Genomic DNA, 21,265 nt, shown 5'->3' with positions numbered 1-21,265 from the left:
TCTGTCTCTAAGCAGCTTTCAGTCCACCAGAAGAACCAAATCCATCACCCAATCTTTATCTTCCAATTCAAAATGGCTTGAGTATATACAATATATTGTAATATTTTAATTAAAATTGCATACATAAGAACCTGGAAAGATACATACTGAAATGTCATCTGGTAGAGGGATAGCAAATTATATTTTTTGCTTCTTTGTATTTTCCAATTTTTTTTCAATAACGAGAATGTATTACTTGCATAAAAAGGAGAAAAAATTTATTTTATAAAAGATGAGAAGAAAATCCCAATTTGGATAGCTCTGTATCTTGTCCTTCTTTTGGACACTTAAAAAGCCCCACTGCCTAAACTGTGGAAGAGCTAACCGAGGGTTTTGTTGATGGCAAAATCTGTTAGAGTGGCTTATCTACTTATTTGGTTATCCCCCAGCAGTGAGGAAGCTTCTTAAGGGCAGGGACCCTATGTTGTTTGTTGTTAGAACTAATGCCTAATATGGATTGAGGCACTTCATAGATACAGGATAAATATGTGGGGAAGAAGACTCAATGACAAGAGAGGAGGAAGAGAGGGAAAAAGGCTGAAGGCAAATGTTTCTTTTTTTTAATGTTTATTTATTTTTGAGAGAGAGAGAGCGCGAGCAGGGGAGGGGCAGAGAGAGAGGGAGATGCAGAATCCGGAGCAGTCTCCAGGCTCTGAGCTGTCAGTACAAGCCCGATGCGGGGCTTGAACTCATGAACTGTAAGATCACAACCTGAGCTGAAGTTGGATGCTTAACCGACTGAGCTACCCAGGTGCGCCTGAAGGCCAATGTTTCTGATGCTTTTATTAAAACCAGCAGTTAATGGGGCACCTGGGTGGCTCAGTAGGTTGAGCATCCAATTCACAATTTCAGCTCAGGTCATGATCTCTCTCTCCCTCGCTCTGCCCCTCCCCCACTCACCCATTCAGGTTCTCTCTCTTTCAACAAAAATCCAAACAATTAATGTAACCATTTTGGTGAAACAAAATCAATTAAACAGACTGGAGGCATGAAGAGACATAACTGATATGATGACCAATATTTTTTATTGTTCAATCAACTCTACTGTTGTCCAGAGCACTGCCTTGAGAGATGAGGGCTCATATAGGGATGCTTTAGCCAATAAATCTGGAAGCAAGTTGTTTTATACCCTCATTTATACAAGGGGATTTTCAAAATCTAAGTAAGTAGTTTTAGAAGAACAGAAAACATTGTCATGCCTTTTTATGTTTCTTTAAAAGGAGAGACTAACGAAGATCTAATAACTCAGGCATGATATTGTAGATCTTGTCTGTGGGAGTGGTGGCCTATGGCAGGTGCAGAGGACAACCTGACACTCCAGCTTTGCTTCAGGCTTTAGGTTCTTGTCCTGGTTACCATTCGTGGATCTGTTGGTTTGAAAACACTATTCATGGTCCTAACTTTGGTGGCATATTAATATCTGGAGGCTAAGGATGAAAGAAAAACGTCTGTAACGAGTAGAGGAAATGTCAAAAAAAAAATAGCAGCTAGGGTTTATTCAGCACCTACTGTACATCAGAGGTCCATCAGTCTATCTAAATCTAGTCCTCAGACAAACTGTGCAGCGTGGACATCCTCACTGTTTTACAGATGAGGGAAACAAGGGTCGGAAAGGTTCAGATTGGTAATTTTTCCCAAAGTGTGCCAAGCTAATGGACAGTGGGGCTTAGGTGCAGCCAGAGGTCTGACAATCCCATTCCTCCCCATTCCTTTGAAGAAATGTACCAGGGGGCGCCTGGGTGGTTCGGTCAGTTAAGCATCCAACTTCAGCTCAGGTCCTGACCTCATGGTCTATGAGTTCGAGCCCTGCATCGAGTTGGGTGCTGACAGCTCAGAGCCTAGAGCCTCCTTTGGATTCTGTGTCTCCCTCTCTCTGCCTCTCCCTGCCCTCAAAAATAAATATTAAAAAAAAAAAGAAATGTACTAGGTATTCTATTATACAAATTTAACCTTTTTGCTCTTCCTCATTTTACCTTATGTATTTCTCCTACTTATTTTCTGCCCCCACACTACCCCAAATTCAATTCTTATTCTTCCTGTGTTTTTGTGGCATCTGATAAACCATAGCTGAAATTTTTTTTTAATGTTTATTTATTTTTGAGAGAGAACGTGAGCAGGGGAGAGGCAGAGAAAGGGGGACAGAGGATCTGAAGCGGGCTCCACGCTGATTGCAGCGAGCCCAATGTGGGGTTTGAACTCACAAACCATGAGATCACAACCTGAGCCAAAGTTGGACGCTCAACCAACTGAGCCACCCAGGCACACCTGAAAATTCTTTAAACAGTGTCTGCAGGTCTTCTGAGAAAAAGTGCCATAAAATAATCTTTAAATACTTACAAATAATTTTTATTCCATATAATATTGATAATATGGATAAATATATTTAGGCTTTCAGGCACCCTGAATATTAGACAAATTTTCTTGGAATCTTCATATTCATTCTCTCTCTCTCTTACACACACACACACACACACACACACACACACTTAGAATCATTTGTTTTCAATCAGAAATGAAATTTGCTTTTGAAATGATTATTCAATACTACTCACACCTCAGCCAAGATTTCCACAATGCCTGGATAAACAAAAAAGGAGTTCAATACTGAGATTCTTTGGCTATTTTCTTTTTCTGCACAGTATGATAAATAATGATTAAAAGCATAAAATATATGTTAATAATACAAAGTAAAACCATGTCCAGTGCTTTGCAGACTTCATATCCTGGGGTGCTGACCTTCCAACAAATCTGCAAGTTGTATTTTCTGTGGCCATAGAGACTTTTTAGAACAGGAGAGCCTAAACGTGAGACAATAACAGCTCATATAGAGGATTACCTGGTTTCTCTACAGGGGATAGGCTCAGGTATCAAGAGGGAAAAGAAAGATTTCCGTGAATCATTTACAATGATTTAGCAACAAACACAAAAGACACACATGATGATGAAAGTCCACTTAAATAACAAGCATTTACAACAAGACACAAAGGAAGGCAGCAGTCACATGGAGCTGTGTTTCACTAACCATGTGCCAACTGGAAAAAGAAATACAAAGTAAATCAACCTTAACTGGAACACCCAGTATACCTAGCTTCACAGGATAGATAGGTTCCTAAAAAGTTCTGTATAAATACAGTTTTTTTCCTCCCATAATTACAGACAGAAAGAGAGAGAAACTATTAATATCTTCCAGTAAATTCCTTTATAAGGAGAGAAATACTGTTATATGGCAAACAGACATCTGCTTTGATTCCCTGACAGAAACGATTAAAAAAATGTATAATACATGATGATTTATATAACAGCATGTTTTCTATTTTTTAAACATTTTTAAAAAATGTTTACTTATTTTTGAGAGAGAGAAAGGTAGAGAGCAAGCAGGGGAAGGGCAGAGAGAGAGGGAGACAGAATCCTAAGCACGCTCCATGCTGTCAGCACAGAGCCCGACATGGGGCTCAATCTCATGAACTGTGAGATCATGACCTGAGCCAAAAGCAAATTGGAGGTTTAACCGACTGAGCCACCCAGGCACCCTCTCTTTTTTTTTAGATTTAAAAAAATGTTTATTTATTTTTGAGAGAGTGTAACAGCATATTTTTTAAAAACAAGGCAAACCTGTATGTCACTATGGATATAAAAAGTGGAGAAGAAACCAGAAGGCTTATTTCCATTTTACTTTTGGTATTTAAATGCCATAGTGATAACTGAACACCGTAGTGCAAAGAATCAAACAAATTATTGGTAAATTACCTTGTAAATTACTTAGGCCTTCAGTCTGTAGTCAATAAAATATATACCTTGTCTCTGGTTTACTCAAGACCACAGAAATTCAGAATAATCAATCATTCCAGGTGGCTTTTTATAGCTTTCCAGGCAGTGAGCACTGTATTTTGTTAAATGCAGGCATTTAATTAGTAGATAGTAGTAAAATGCAATTTTCCACATTAAACTATTTTCTATATAAACTAGCTTTCTGGATGCTGACTTGTAAAGACAGGTTATTGTCAGTTCATAGAACAGGTAATAACTCATTTTTGTCTCTGTTTTCTGATTCTATAGAAGAATGCATTCTTTCTGCTGTCATCAAAAAATAATTTCTGAACAAATATTCTCCAAGATTTTTCTTTTTTATTAAGCTTATTTATTTTGAGAGAGAGGGAGAGAGAGAGTGGGGGAAGGACAGAGAGAGAGAGAAAGAGAGAGAATCCTAAGCAAGATCTGTGCTGTCAGCACAGAGCTGGACGTGGGACTCGATCTCACGAATTGTGAGATCATGACCCAAGCTGAAATGAAGAGACACTTAACTGACTGAGCCACCCAGGTGCCCCTTTCCAAGATATTTCTTATGTTACTGTCCAATAAATTAAATGCTTTGTAAAAAATCATTTTATTTTATTTTTTTCATCATGGTAAGTGTACTCTTTGATCCACATCCCCTATTTCCCCCATCCCCTCACCCACCCCCTGCCTGGTAACTGTCAGTTTGTTCTCTGTAGTTAAGAGTCTATTTCTTGGTTTGTCTTTCTCTCTTTTTTTCCTTTGCTCATGTTTTGTTTCTTAAATTCCACCTATGAGTGAGATCATATGATATTTGTCTTTCTCTACCTGGCTTATTTTGCTACTGTCTAGCTCCATGCATGTTGTTGCAAATGGCAAGATTTCATTATTTTATGGCTGACTACATAAACTAAATATTGTCAGACTAACTTGAATACCAACAATACCTGTTGTGTTATTTCTTATGCTATAAAGGAAACTGTACCATAATTTCTAATTATCCTATGGTTGATGAGCTTATTACAGTCATCCTACCACAAAAGTGCAAAGTTCAATAGATAACTTTTTTCCCCATTACAGTATAAAACAGCATTTTGACTTTTATTTGAAAAAGACTGTGACAAATGGCTATTAATTCAATGTATACAATCTATCTAATATGATTTAAATTTACCAACACAAATGACAGGAAGAAATTCCCATGGTTCCTGGCATACATGAAGAAGTGTTTAAGTAAATGAATCTAGTTGATAAAAGGCAACTATTATGGACAAAATCCACAATGGAAAAGGGATTATTTTTTTCCTTGCTCACTATGGAAATTCACTGGTTACAGTTCTTAAATTGCAGATCTTTTCTTTAATGGCAACTTTTGTAAAAGATCTCTAACAAGACACCATTGCTGATTATGTAACCTTGATGCCACACTGCTATGATTTCTCAGTTTTGTGCCAAAAGACAAAAAAATAAAACAACAAATTTTGTTAATGTTTTAAAATAAGAACACCTTCTAAATCAACTGCTACCTGTCAGTGTAGAGCCAGATCTCCTGAAAGATACAGTATGAGAAATGACAAGCAGTATAAAGAGTAATAACGATTTTCACAAAAATCCAAACTTTATAACATCTGAATGGACAACATCGAAGAACAAAGCACCCCTTCCCAGAGAATGTGCAGTATAATTAGTCAGAAAGGTGTGGTGCTGCTTTTGGTTGTGATCAGTCGGTTGGAAGGATCATCAAATAAACAATCTAGCTATTGCGGCTTTGCAAGGAAACTGATCATTCTTAGTGGTGAATATTAATGAGCACTTTTTAAAAAGGTTAGAGCAAAACTAGCTTTGCAAATCACTGCACACTTTGTTGCAATGCACAGTTGGTAAATCAACAGTTTATCTAATCATTATCAATACAGCATACTTTGATATATTGGATATAAATAACTGTCACTAAAAATCATGTGCTGTGTGTTCAGATAAAGCTATAGAGATCTGCCTTGTTACCTAGCAACTGAGCAAGTAACTGCCATACTGCAAAAAAAAAATCCTCATGTTTTAGGGAGAAAGGATGTTCATAAGACTCCACATAAAGATATTAATAAATCCAAAGTATATATTAAGGTACCAATGCCAACTATTTTAGATACATCCATGGCCTATGTTTTGAAATACCATGCAGTAACGAAAATGGTCAATATTTAGATCTAGTATTTGAACTGATTATGAACAACAATGCTCTGCACAGTTGTTGTTTTTTTTAAGAATCACCATATATCACTAATTTTTTATTTGTAGTTTCACAGACACAGGAATTCCAACAAGAGCTTATGTACAGATTCTATTTATTGAAAGGGTGATGTTTGATTATTTAAAATAAAATAATACTGTTCTGAGTAATTAGTTCACTGTCAGGGATCCCAATTACTCTTACATTTCATAAAGCAGCATAATGCATTAAATTTATATCATTTGGGGGAGTCTGGCTTGCCAGCTAATCTAAGTTCTGGTTTAATTTTACTAAAAATCTGGATTTCAGGACTGTCTTACATAAAATCTCTCTGTAAGAGCACTAGATAATTGGGACAATTTTATCATTTGGCATCTTGGGTCTACATAATGCAGCACGTGACCAGTCTTCATGCCCCAGAGTGGAAGCAATTCCCTCTGGGGTACAATGCAGGTGACTGGCCGTGGCCTGCATGATGGTGGTCATGTGAGAGAGAGGAAACCGTGTGCCGATGACTCTGCAACAAGCAGAGAATGTTCTGTGGGCAGATATGGCTGTGACTGCCAATGTCTCCACAGTACCTCAAACCTACCGCTTACGCTGCATTCCTGTGTTGACATAACATACGATGCTTTCATTTATATTTGTGTGGACAGAGACACAGTTCAGAAAAGTTCTTCAAATGATTACATGGAAATTAACATAAAGATGCATAATTTAAAAAATGAAATTATAAATTAGGTACTTGGTAGTGAAATCCACTAAACTGTTTTCATTGGATTTTACTCATTCTCACATTACTACCAAAGTCATCTTCTTTGATTTGAGAAGTACTCTGCACTAAATGTGCTAAATAAATCATATTTATTCAAAATCAATATGAAAGCAGAAAACTATCTGTTTGAGTTTGAGGTGTGGGTTTTTAGGGAAGGCAGCAGTTCATAAACCCCAATGTTTCAGAGAATTGGTTGAAGATATCTGGTCATATGCCCCCACATCTTGCTTGAGAAGCATGGAAATATTTTATAAGGCTCCAAGGTGTTTTTCTTTTCACAAGTACTTCACATATATTAATTTCATTCAATGCTCACAGCTCTGTAATACAGGGAACATCCATATCAATATCACCATCTGATTGATGGGAATCCAAGCTAAGAGAGCGACCCACTGGAAGGCCACAGAAGCTGGTAAATAACAGAGCTGGGATCCATGTCTTGATTCCCAGATCAACATCTATCATAAAATATTATGCTTTTAGTTTGAATAAAATGATTTCACTCTGTAGAGAATAAGCCTAAATTTTGTTCACTATATGTACCCTGTCCATATATAGACAACTGAATTTAAAAAGTGATGAATGATGTCATAAAGGTTATTGTCCCTGCTCTCGAAGAGCTTAATGTCTCATAGGGAATATAACGTATGTATGCGAATACCCACAAACAAGGCACAAAAAACTGGGTGTGCAGAGAGAGGCTGGATTATTTCTAATTGAAAGGCTGCAAGGAAAAAGTGCCAGACATGACCTGGCACAAAGGGTAGGATCTGAAATAGCATGAGGAAAAGCATGAGGGAAGATGTTTGTGATGGAGTCTTCTTACTCAACCAAAACCTCCATAATTTACTCTTGATGCTAGTTAACCTTTGTTATATAATGGTTCATCTTCCCCTGACTATAAAAGAGTCTATTTCCATTTGCTTTGGTCAATAATATCACTAAAACATTTTTATGTTTCTTGATATAAATTGTATAACTGAAGACACATTATGCTGAATTTTAGAGCTAGAGGGAAGACTGGCTTTACAAATGAGGAGCCTAAAGTCCAGAGAGATTAAGTAGCTGGAGGCCGTGTGACTACAACTTCTTAAAAAAGTAAATATATGCAAAGTGCTTAGTACAGGGCATGTCACAGTGAAAGGATTCTGTGTGTCTGATATTGTTATTTTTTTATCATTGTAATTTTTACTGGAGGAGTTGGATCTGGAATCTGTTTCTTAATCTGGAATAGTGTTCTTTCCCCTAAGCACATTACTTCAAAATATAGCAGTTCTTTACAATGCACATCTTCTAAGAGCAAAAGCTGTATTTTAATTACAAAACTTATTAAATAAAAATGTATACAGATTCACTTTGAAAACAGAAAAATTGAGTCTTTACAAAGAATAATCTATAGCTTTTTGTTTAAAATCAAATCTTTATCACTTTGAATTATATTTCATTGAAGTGTTAATAGCTAAAAGCAAGTCTGAATGATCTTTGAAAGGTAACACTTCAGTTACTAGTTACTGTGTAGATCTAGAAGTATAAAATTTCCCATCTCTAAAATGTTCTCTTGTCTACATTTCTCACTAGTTCATGCCAACCATTAACCTGATACATTCATAATGAAAGATTTCAGACATTTGTTACACTAAGAACAGTTTATGCTGAGCCTAAAGAGTTCATACATGAACACATCTTGATTAGTACATATTCACTGTAGGATTCCCTATGTTTACATTCTCTCTTCCTAAGTGATCTCATCCAGGCACATGGCTTTAGGTACCACCTATATGCTGAGCATCTTTCCTCTGAGTTTCAGACTAGTTGATCCAACCACCTGCTTGACATTTTCATCTGGATGTCAAGTTTCTCAAACTCAAAATGCATAAAACAGAATTCTTGATTCCTTCTCCCACCTTAGTCCAATCTGTTCATCATCTACCCAGTTGTTAAGACCCGAAATTTAGGAGTCATTCATAGCTCCTTCCTTTCCTTCATCTTTCAAATTAATTCATCACCAAGATGTCTATGTTCTATCTCCAAAATATATACCAGAGTCTGATTTAAGATGACAAATTTAAATTGCCTCACAGAACTTCCCTTCTTAAATAAACGCCTAGCAAAATGTGAAGAAAATGGTGAACATTAGTAAACAAAACAAAAAAACCAGACAGTTACCAATCAAGAAAAGGCATATATGTATGAACAAACTTCAAACAACAGTATCCAAGGAAAGAAACAGAAGATTCTGGAGCAGGACTTAAAAAAAAAAAAAAGGGCACAATGTTGCTTGGTTTTTAATCCTGTTCTCACTCCCTAGAGAGGTGAGTCAACAAAATTCTGAACGTTTTCACTAGTAATCCTAAATTTAGAGAAAAGTACAGTCAGTGAATATCCTTATCGGTTTCTTCTCTCTAATGGAAATGTGTGAAATGGGAGAAAGGGAGCAAAGAGCTGACTCTATGGAACTGAAGATGGCAGGGCTGCCCACAGTAATGAGGAAACCCATGACATCATAGGTTATCTCCAGAGTAGCTACTAGCTCATACAGAACCCTTTAGTTAATTACAATAAATAAATAAATAAATAAATAAATAAATAAATAAATAAAAAGCTGTCCTTGGTATTTCCCACCTATCCCCTCCCAAGTTGGTGAAAAGAAGGCTGATGAGGACATTGAGCAAAATGTGAGCTAGCACAGCCCAGGAAATCTATAACCCAAACTGCACAGAGCATGAGCTACCTCTCTCTATAATTTCTACCCACTCAAATCTCTTCAGACTTCAGGAAAGTGGACAGACCCAGATAGTAAAACATAGTTGAAAGAGGAAAGCAAACTGGTCCCCAAAAAAGTGGGAAGTGATTTAAGAGGTTACTTTACACCATGTCTAGGCAGAGCTCCCCAAGCATCAGCAAGAAAAACATTATGGCCAATCTGCAAGGAAGGAGGACAGGAGAGCAGAAGAGAGGATGAAAAGAAGGAGGGAGAGAGGAAGGGAGGGAGGAAGGGAAGAAAATAAAATGTATGGGTCACAGCATAAGAAACTAAATCTAGAAGAACTTTATTCAGAGAAAAAGAAGGAAATCCTCACACGAACTTTCTATTCTAGAAGAATGGTTTCAGTAAAAATTGAAGCTTACAGACAGATTGATGAAACAATGAAATGGGATGAAAAGAGAGACTGCAGACTGATGGAAACAAATAGGGACCAAAGAGCATCATTTCAAAATCAATCAATAAATTAGAAACATCAGGAAACAGAGTAGACAGTTCTGAAAATGGAATTACTGACACAGGAGAAAGGATTTTCATACTCACTGTGAATGCAGATGAAAATAACAAAAAATTAAATTATGAGGAAATTAATAAATGTGGAAGAGAGACAAAGATGATCCAAAATAAGGATAAGTGATGTCCCTGAAGTAGATAACAATACAAATGCAATAGAAAGTGGATTCAAAGATAGGACACAATATCAGCAGATTTCAAGAGCATATTGTAATGCAGAAAATTTTGACACAGAGCATTCAACACCTGGATATATCCTAGCAATGCTACTGACCTACGAAGAGGAAGAAAGAATTTTTAGGGATCCAGGCAGAAAAAAGGCAAATCATTTACAAAGGGTGGTCTCAGACCGCACAGAAATAGTGAATGCTAGTAAACAATGGCTGCAAAATTATAAAGGAAACAAAGCATAATACAAGAACATTATACTCATATAATATATACTGAATATCAATACTCACATATTGTTCAGTTATAAAAGTAGTAAGAGGACATACTCAAATATTAAAACAAAAACAAGAACAAACCAAAGCCCTTAGAAATGCAGTAGCCACTCATCTTTCTTAAAATAAGAACAAAAAGCAATTAAGGCAATTCAGAGATGAATCAAAGAATTCAGTCAGGCGCTTATACTACAGGATGGGGAAACACTGGGTCTGTTTTAATAAAAGAATTTATACTAAACAAACTTAGTACTAATGATTATAGAAAAGAAAGTATTATAAACATGGTCAATATAAAGTAATTAAAATTATTAGCTGAGAATAGGAGATGGGCAATAATGCGACTGCATTATCTTATTGCAAAGAATCAATTTAACATATTTAAAATTGGAATATGTAGTTTTACAAAACATAATGATTCCAACTGTGAGGTGGGTTTATTGTACGGCTACTGAAGCTTAAGTTTCCAGGCCCTTCATCTACTTGGGTGATTTGCTTTCTCCCGGGCCCCAGCGGTGGGAGGGGGGTTGTTTCCACAGCAAAGCTTTCATAAGATCTTGCTTTTGTACAATTGGTAAAATATACTCTATTTTCTTTTTAAACATTTTATTAGTTAACGTTACTTAAGCTTAGTAATTCTTTAAACCATGAATTGGGCAACAAACCAAAGTGGTATTAGCCCTACCACTGACTTTGTTGTTTTTGTTTTTTAGTTTTTTAAATTTGAGAGTTGACACACAATGTCACATTAGTTTCAGAATCACAACATAGTGATTCAACGTCTCTATACCTTATGCTGTGCTCACCCCAAGGGTAGCTACCATCTGTCACCATACAAAGCTATTACAGTACCATTGACTGTAGTCCCCATACTGTACCTTTTATTCTCATGATTTGTTCATTCCATAACTGGAAGCCTGTATCTCCCGCTCCCCTTCACCCATTTTGCCCACCCCCCCACCCCCTTCCTTCTGGCAACCATCAGTTTACTCATTGTATTTATAGCTCTGATTCTCCTTTTTGTTTGATTATTCATTTGTTTTGTTTTTTAGATTCCAGAAGAATGAAATCATATCTGTCTTTCTCAGTCTGACTTACTTTATTTACTTAACATAATACCCCCAGGTCCATCCATGTTGTTGCAAATGGCAAGATCTCATCTTCTTTATGGCTGTGTAATGTTCCATTGAAATATACTCCATTTTCTTGAAGAGGAGTCCTAAATTCTCAATTCTTAAGTCCCACAAAAGCTCAGTTCACTCTTGCTCAAACCTCCTAGCATTTTTCATAACCATTTCTCTTAACCATCAGGGGAGATCTTTTAGGAAATAATTCTTGTGGTAAAGAGATATTTGAAGTTCAACAGTTATTTAGCTTTTTTTACCTCCATTTTTTCTGCTGTTAAATATAAGAAATTAAAAGGCTTCTTCTTTTAAAATAACATTTCTAGTAAAATTCCACTGTTGCCATTGTTATAAAAGTATTTCTTTCCTTCATGCATCTATTTATCAATCGCTTTGCATATATGCATAGTGATATATGCCACCAGAGCGACTGTAATTGTGCTTGCAGGTAAAGACAGCCTAGAACACTGCTGAGGGATTCATAAACCTATCAACAGATGGTGTTAACCCATTTTATTTCCTAATTTCAGTGTCTGAAGTTGTTCACCAGTTTTCTATGTACAGTTTACAGCATGCTAAAACACTTTTGTTCAGTTCTCTGTATCTGTAAACAGCCATGTGTTCTCTGATGGTTACCTGCAGTGGCACCCTGTATGAAAATAAAGACTTCTTGCCATAAAAAAAGTATGTCTTCCATGATTATCAGTCTCATGTTACAGATGGTTATTTCTGAGTGGTGGGATTTAGGGTAATTTGAAAATTTTAATATTTGCATTGTGCACATCACCTGAGTAATTATCACATATCAAAATATCAAAAATAATACAGTGATTATTTTCCTTAAAAATGCCAAGATAATAACAGATGTTACTTTGGATGGTGAGAACTATGGAGAATGGCTATTTCCTTCTTTGTATTTTCCTGTACTTGCAGAATTTAAAAACGCTTTTCACTCTTTGAAATTGCGACGCTTTCCACATCTCTTCTTTGTTTACTGCCACAACCCAGTCCAAATCACGATCATTTCTCACCTGGACTACTTTAACAGTCTTCTTGTGGTTTCTCTGTGTGTCTATTCTTGCCCGAGTAGTATCCAGTCTTCACAGAGCTGCAAGTGTATTCTTTTCAAAGGTAAAGCAATCACGTTTCTGCTTTAAATTCTCCATTTGTTCCACACTGTTTTTAGAATAAAACCCAGACTCTTCGCCATGACTGATAAGGTTGACCTGCAACCCCACAGGACTGCTCTCGGTTGCCCAAACACACTGCATTTGTTCCCTCAAGGGCTTTTCCACATGCAGTTCCCTTTGCCTGCCTGGGAAGCTCTTTCCCCAGAATCTCTGCATGGCTGGTTCCTGCTCAGCATTCAGGTCTCTGGCTGAGGGGCACTGTCTCAGGGACACCTTCTCCGAACACGTTTTTAAAGTAGCACCTTCCTCTCCAGGAAACTCTCAAGCACTTTACCTGTTACATGGCCTTCACAACACTTACTACTACCTGAGATTATTTTCTCCATTTATTTATTTACTTGTTTGTATCACTCCTTCCCAACTAAATACCTGCTCTAGAGAACAAGAACCTTGTCTATTTTGTTCACTATTATATCTCCTGCCCCAAGAAAGCAGACATTCAATAAATATTTCTAGAAGACAGCAGACAACCAATAAATATTTCTCAAGTGAAAGAATACATACAGAGATTGTTTCTTGGCTTAAAAGGAAGGATTTTTATATGCAAAGCTGTCTTTTAAGCCAGTTGCTTAGAATTCAGAATGCATATTCCTTCAAATAAGCTACAGTATAAATAATAATTAAATATTAAAGTTAGCTCACAAAAGTCTACTAGACCCACAATGGAATAAAATTCTGCATACGTGCAACAAAAATTCAAGCAAATCAACATGATGAATTATCATTGGCATAATGTACAATTAAAAAGAAATATTTTGATTAATTTAAATGTGAACAAATTACAAATATTATTTATCTTTCATATGGGTGGAGATATTTGTGGGTATTCTAAAAGGGACCTCAGGGCATTCTGAGGGCTCTAGAGCTTTCTGGTCCTGGTTTTTTATTGGATATAAGCTCACTTATAAAATGTATAGCTTTTGGCTCCTTTCTTAACAGACATATCAGACCCTGAATGCTCATCAGTCATGACTTGGGTCATTGTTTTTTAAAAAAAAATTTTTTTAACGTTTGTTTATTTTTGAGAGAGAGAGAGCGTGAGTGGGTTGGGGGCAGAGAGAGAGGGAGACACAGAATCCGAAGCAGTCTCCAGGCTCTGAACTGTCAGCACAGAGTCTGATGTGGGGCTTGAACTCATGAACAGTGAGATCATGACCCGAGCAAAGTCAGATGCTTAACCGACTGAGCCAGGCGCCCCTTGGGTCACTGTTTTTATAAAAAATGTAAAAGAGGAAAAAATAGAGCAGTATTCTGGAAGTATTAGGAGAGGGGACTAAGGAAAAGGATTAAAGAATGTGATCTGAAAAAATACCAGAACTAAGAGCCGTGAATGAGACGAAAGAAAAAGTCAGGGATGAGTGGTCATGAGAAGATGGGGGAGAAGAGGTTCTCCCATAAGTGATGAGGAAATTTCACCATCTAAGACAGGTTCCCTGACTGGAGAACTTCAGGGTGGGTAAAAGAAGGGAGAGCCAGTGTGTAAACAATGTTGAAACTTGGGAGGGACTATATATTTTTAATTTGAAGCTTTGTCCCAAATTTGGTTTGGCATGAGTGTTTATGACTAATCTACCAGTAGGGTGAAATAAATAGCATCATTCATATCAGGAGTATCAACCAACCCTTGGGAGATGTTGGGGAGGCAATGCCAGACCTTCCATTCCTGAGGGATAGCTATACTACAGGAAAACAATTTGAACCAATTATTTTTATACTAAGTTGACAGTTAGGACAGAAAAAAAAAATGCATTAAGAGCCAAGAGATACTGCATATGGTCTGCAAGTCTTTTCTGGAGAAGTGAATCATGGAGATACAGAGAAGCAGCTTATTTTTGCAGTTACATTTTATATTTCTAGAAAAATAACTACAACATGGTCGTGATTTCTAAACACAGGGAAATGAGACTTTTATGAAGCTCACACAACACAAAACTCACCACCTGTTGCAGCTACAACTGTACGCGAGTCACTCCGAAGCCTTAATTAAAACCAAGAACAGACCACAGAACTTATGGCAACCAAAAAATTACCTTAATTGAAATGTGCTAAAATGAGAGGATGCTCAAATAGTCTTAACATACAACTTTCTCCTGCCAAGAGTCTTGGTTTTAAAATGGCCACAAAACCCTCACCTGACCAATGTTACTAAGTACCGTTTAAACATACAGCCAAGCAGCACTGAGATTATTCTGGGGGCACCTGCTGATTCTAACAGTTTTCTATGCACTGCAAGGGCAGTTGTCTGTAGTGACAGAGGTGTCTCCAGGAAAATCTCAATGCAGTCATAGATTTTCCAGACCACATCCTTGTGGTTAGTCCTGGGAGGTTAGCAGTTTCAGTTTAGTTACATTAATTCCAAGCCCCAAAGGATGTATCCATAAAAGTCATTTATAGAACAACTTTGTTTTGAGATTTACCTAAAAACATATTACCAAGTATTAGGTAACCAAGGGGAAGCAGAAAATGCATTTTTGCTTTTTCCAGTTCAAGTTTTGGTCTGACCTTCTCTGCATTTCCTCCTATTCTCATATAAGAAAACTACCAGTAAACAGTCTGTAAGTCTTTGCTCTGTAAATGCCAGAACTAGGAATTTTTAGGGAATTTTTAGGAAAAATTTTTAGGGAATTAATCTTGGAGTTTCATCTAAACAAGCTAATATATCCTCACAATTAAAAGAAAATGACTCAGCTTAATCATATTTTGACTTCTAAAAAAAATCTTACAATTGCATGAAGAGAAAAATCAGATGAACAAGAATGGTTTTCATCTCACACTGGAATTATAAGAAAGGTTAATTTTTACATGAAAATTACATCTACATAAAAATAGATTTCTGGAACAATGCATTATTGACAGTTATGTGGGAAGATAAATGCACTCATGTAAATGTTCTTTCTGAAGCAAATTATTAAATATATTGACAGTACTGCACTGTGAAAGCAATCATTTTAAAGAAATCAAATATTAATACAAGTGTAAAGATATCACAGCTAATGTAATCTCTAATTCAAAGAAATATGTATGCAACAATTTTTTCCCAAGGCTTATCGATATACACTGCTATTAAAGTCAATGGCAAACATTTATGCTTTGTTATTGTTTATTGTCCATGGAAGGAAAACATAGCTGGCCAATTGGTAAATCTGGATTGTGTTCACACATCTGTTAATTACTGGTGGCTTATGAAAAGACCTTGTACTTTGATTACTGGTATTGGCACTTGTAAATACTAAGTAAGTCTGAGTTACTGCTGTAGGTCCAAAATATGTAAAAATCAAACATATCTATGGAAATGCAAATGTTTTACCCATGACCATTAATGACTTTAACCAAGCAGATCTCCAAATTAATTTTGCTAATTGTTCATTCCTCCCGGGACATTAAGTGGCTTGATGGATATTCCTGTGACATGTGTTGACACTAGCATCTGCTCAGAAATAGGGACATCAATAAACTCTACCCTGTGTCTCTATAGACTCTGCCAGCGCTATAAACACTGACAATGCCAAAGCATTGATTTCAATATAACATTTGCAGAACATGTCTGCCTTACATTTAGAGAAAGGATAAACCTGCTTTAAAACCCATGGCACTCAAAAGTGCTTACTCAATGAATGCTGCAATGAGAATGACTTGATAATAAACTGTAAAATATCTCCCAACATTTACAAGAGGATAATAACATTACAACTGATTACTGGGAATGCCTGTCCTGTATAATGTACTGTCTACTAATTTATACTCCATTTGGAACATGTAGAGTAACTTTAAACAAATACTACACTCTTAAAGAAAGCAATTCCTTAACATTTCATACCTGCTATACCATTTGCAGTAAATTAATAGACAAGAAATATATCAGAAATCAATGTATGAAATGTATGAAAAATTGGTTAAACCTGCAAACTTTTAGATTGTTAATAAGTGATTATCATTTTAAATTGCTGACAAATAAATGCATTTATACAGTTTTGTTAAAAATTCATTATCCTAAAGTATCTTACTTAATATTGCACCATGCTATATTTCAAAATTATTCTAATGGAGATTTGATCTCCAAGTAGAGGCAAAACACTTTGTTCTGTCTCTGGTTCCCCTTAGCAGAACTGTAACAATGTAGGGTCTCTCATTTCTGATATAAAGTGACGATGAATGGTCACTTTACTATCACTGATTAAGGAAAAAATATTGCTTCTACTAAAAGTGCCAAAGTGCATCAAGCAAAGTAATTCCAATGCAGTAAAATTAAGTTTGGCAATCAGCAAAGGCAGGACTAAGTTCCCATCCTTGAACACGAAGCTCTAATTCTTCTTCACTGCTTTTTCCAAAAATCATTATCTCCCCCTGCATTCGGAAGCTTCTTTGTAACACTGTTTTTGTATGACACTGTCACTAGGTCTCCCAGGTAGCATACATCTGTTTTTAATTTCATTTGTACCAGACCAGTTACGCCTTTCTCCACCACCTGAGTCCAGGAGGATCACTGCCATCACACCAAGTCCTACTCAGGACTGACAGAACAACAGAACGGATCACTTCTGAAGAAGGCTTTATGGTGGAATAATGCCAGCACGAGTCATTATAGCCTATTTTGTCACACAGCCATCAACAATACGGACTCAAATAACCAAGCACCACTGGCATCTCCTTGCCGAAGCTCGTCCGCTGAGTACAAAGAACACAGGTTTTGAAGCAACCTCTAAGACGTTTTCTAATTTTCTTTCCTCTTTCCCTTTCGGCTCCAAACTTCAACAGGACTCTCGGAGGAGAATTATAGACTCCCTTGATAACTTGTGTCAACGTTCAGACAAGTCTTCGGTTGGACCTAATTCCTCATGTTGCCCTTCCAACACTGTTGCCTCTAATTCTGTCTTTCCAGATTCAAGAGTCCCCATAACATGTATACTAACCTAAGTGTCTAAGAATCATAGAGCTCAAAGTTCTTATGCCTTCATTCTACAGATACAACATATTGGGTATGTATATGCAGCACTGGGACTGAATTTTTAGTCTTCTAAACTAACATCTCAGTGGCTCAGGGAGGAGAAATGATAACTGCAGGGAGGACTAGCATTCCTGGTCAATCTCTGAAAATGCAAAGCCTTCCTGAGCTGCCCATTTGTTTTAGGGGCTCATGTTTGCAGACAGCTGGTTTTGGAGAGAGAGAGAGAGAGAGAGAGAGAGAGAGAGAGAGAGAGAAACAACTAACCAACCAGCCACACAAAAAACCGCGGCAGTGGCAGTATCCTTATAAAAACAAGTCCTTGTTTAGCTTTGGCAAGTTTTAGCCTGGAGTAAAATTACATCCAAGTTACAACCACGGAAATTGGGATTTCAATAGAAATGCTGACCCGACCTTGACGAAAGCAGTAAACTGCGGTCTCTGCTGCTCTGTTACTGTTCTCCAAGGCGTACCACTGGAAAGTCCATGCCGACGTCCCCCTCCGATTAATCAATGTATGAAAAACACGAGGGGAGAGGGCACGCTCAACATCAACCCTTCCAGTGTCTATTCTTCCTGCTACTCCTCAGAGGTGATTCAAAGCGCACCTGAAAATTACATGGCTTTTTAATTTTGAAGACAAATGACCTTTGGAAAATATATACTCATGAAAGTCAAACCGTTTGGAGAGACATCCAGTAATTTACCGCTTCAAACTCCTCGCAACCGCGAAGACGAGGAAAGGAAAGGGAAAACCAATAACCAAACCACGTTAGAAAAAAAAGAAAAAAAAAAAAAGCCCACACAGTAGAGACCGCTAGCCTGGGCTGCAACAAATGCCCCTGCAAACCCTTTCCGCAGCACTCCCGGATTTTCCGACCCGGCTTCCCGTTTGCTTTCCTGCCCCAGCTGCAGCACCACTTCTCACAACCGCATCTTGGCGAGCCGGGGCCGTGGGCAGCGGGGGAAGCCGTGCCCCGCGCCGCCCGCTGCCGCCCCGCTACTCACCCGAGCCTGTCGGCGCTAGCGACGGCAGCGGCCGCGGGCTTGGCTGCGAGCCGGGATCCGCGAGGGCTGGCGGGCTCTGGCCCCCGTGGACGCGGACATGTGGCTGGAACCTCCGCTCCCCTAGCCGTTGCCTCTGAGCATCTTTCTGGGCGCCCCCAGCGCAAGCGAGCGGCGAGGCGAGGGCGAGCGCGCCGAGGAGGGGCGGGAGAGGCGCCGAGCCTGGCCGCGCCGCGCCGCGCTGCGCCGAGCGCCGGGCTCTCCCCGCCAGCTCCCCGGGCCCGCGCGCGCGCGCCCCCCGCCGCGCCCCCCACACCGCCGCGCGCCCTCGCACGCGCCCGGCCCCACGCGGCGCGCGCCAGCCCGGGCGGCGGCGGCGGCGGCGGCGGCAGCGGCAGCGGCAGCGGCAGCTGCGGCGGCGGCGGCGCGTCCTCCCCCGAGTGCCGTCTCCAGGGCTGCTGGCGGCGCTCTCCATTGTTCTGCCGCTGCTTCCCGGGGGTGGGCGGCTGGGGCGGTGGGAGGTGTCGGCTTAGTTGCCGGGGAGGGCTTACCACTCAGTCGGACCCTAACTGCGAGAGCGACGCGGGCCCGGGCGCGGCGCGCGGGGGCTGCAGGGCGCCTAGCACCGCGGGCTGCCGGCGCGCGGGGGCTTCCTCCTCCCGCACTCGCTCCTGCTCGGCGCCGGGAGCATCCTGTGTTACTATGGATATTCTCGCTCTTCGCCGCCCCCTCCTCGCACTCCGAGAGGCCGCCGCAGCGGCAGCAGCCAGGCAGCTCCGCAGGCGCCCAGGTGACCAGCTCGGCAGCGGCAGCAGCAGCAGCAGCAGCGGTGGCAGCAGCCGCCACCGCCGCCGTCACTGCCGTCGCAGCCGCTGGGGAGAGGAGGAGGAGGGAAAGGGGGAGAAGGAAGGTCCTGCTCTACTCCTGAGGCCACCTCGGGTTTCCTACCACCAACCGAGCTGCTACGAGTTCACGACTCAAGAGAAGAAGCCACAGCAACCCTCAACTTGTGTGGACTGGTGGCACCACCCGAGAGATTAGAGTTCCACCTGTTCTCGGAGGGGAATGCTCAGCCCCCAGTAGACCTGGAGGGCTGCGGTTAACATTTGCCCTTTATTCCTGCCCCGCCCCCCGCCGCGCCGTTTCCACTAGTTACCATTGTACTACTACAAACAGTTGTATGCGTTTATGCTCTTCAAAATTATGCCAATTAAAAGAAAGACACCTTACCTTAAGTGACAAGGCTTTTCACCCATTTTTTTTAATCCCAACAGTTCTTTCTTGCCATAAAGAAATAAAAATTATGTGTGGTTTACAGACTGCTTAATTCCATAACATTTGAATGAACATATCTGGCAACCCACGCACTTCAGTTCTTTGGTGTTCCAACGTTCCATCCAAAAGTGTGAGTTGCCCACTTAGTCTGGGATGAGAACCACAGATTCCCACAAAGGATACCCATCGTCTGAAAACAAAGTAACAGCACCCCACTGTCTGTGAAAAATGGTTTGGAATGAGATACTTTAAGTATTTAAGGAAATGTATAACATGATGATGAACTCCAACAGTATTAATCAATCTGTTTTTTTTAGGGTACTTTCAGTTTCTGAACTTTAAAAGTGCACATTTATTGCTTTAAAACCAAAGAAAACAAAGACTTTGATCAACTGCAAAAAATAGCCACTAAAATAGAAATGTGAATCAATTTTCAAATAATAGGCAACATTTACTGAGCACCTATGATCCGCCAGCCATCTGTGAATTATCTCATTTAATTTTCAGAACTCTATGAGGTCAGTTTCATTATTATCTTCACTTTACAGATGAAAAATAACAGGCTTAGAGAGATCTGCAGCTAGTAGTTATGGGACACCATTCACTTCCTTAAACAAGAAACTCTAAATATCTACCGTTTTGTCTATTTTCATGTCATTGTCTGCTTTTGTGAAGTTCACATTAATAGTATACTCTGAAGCCACCCTGCTAGCAAGAGGCAGGGCCAGGATAATAAACCCCAGGCCTGTGAGGCTCCAAAGTGTGAGCACTTATGTGCATAGAAAGGTTTCTCATTTACATAAGGAGTTTGTGAAGCCTTTTGATTTTATAAGTTATATATTAGAGAAAGAGAAACAGATTAGACATGATCTACCTTCTTGACTGGGGCATGTTTGGATCTCTCTGGTTTTTGGAGATCAGCACGCTTTCAGTGGGTTTGGGATTCAGGCCATTTAGTTCTATCTCTCACTGTACAACCAAACACATGAGACTTGGAGTGGAATAGGTGTTTTCTTGGTTTCCCAATCATGTGAATGACTGAAGAATCACATTTCCCAGGGCATCATTCTCTTCTGAGTATTTTTCTCTAGCAACAATATTGGGCTCTGTCAAAAAGATGCTGTTTGTTAGCGATGAACTACAGGCTCTTTAGAAAACAGGTGTGCTCTCATTTTTGTATCATCAAGTCTTCTG

General features: G+C 39.2%; 1 protein-coding gene across 16 annotated transcripts in view; it reads right to left on the bottom strand.

The window, feature by feature from the left end:
• ANKS1B (ankyrin repeat and sterile alpha motif domain containing 1B) overlaps nucleotides 1-21,265 on the bottom strand; it is a 1,073,811-nt gene that overhangs the window by 128,971 nt on the left and 923,575 nt on the right. The window contains exon 1 of one of the 16 annotated variants that reach the window (XM_053895888.1): nucleotides 18,800-19,067. The exons of 14 other annotated variants lie outside the window; for them this stretch is intronic. The gene's annotated coding sequence lies outside the window, so the exon portion shown is untranslated. Of the gene's footprint in view, nucleotides 1-18,205; nucleotides 18,329-18,799; nucleotides 19,068-21,265 lie in introns of those variants that run through there. One more of the 16 variants, XM_053895889.1, reaches the window with a different exon arrangement.

Source organism: Panthera pardus, unplaced genomic scaffold (assembly GCF_024362965.1).
Source record: "Panthera pardus isolate Hobbes unplaced genomic scaffold, ASM2436296v1 HiC_scaffold_6, whole genome shotgun sequence".
In the NCBI taxonomy this organism is placed as follows: Eukaryota; Metazoa; Chordata; class Mammalia; order Carnivora; family Felidae; genus Panthera; species Panthera pardus.
The sequence above is the reverse complement of the archived record's forward strand: the minus strand, read 5'-3'. Positions and strand labels throughout refer to the sequence as shown.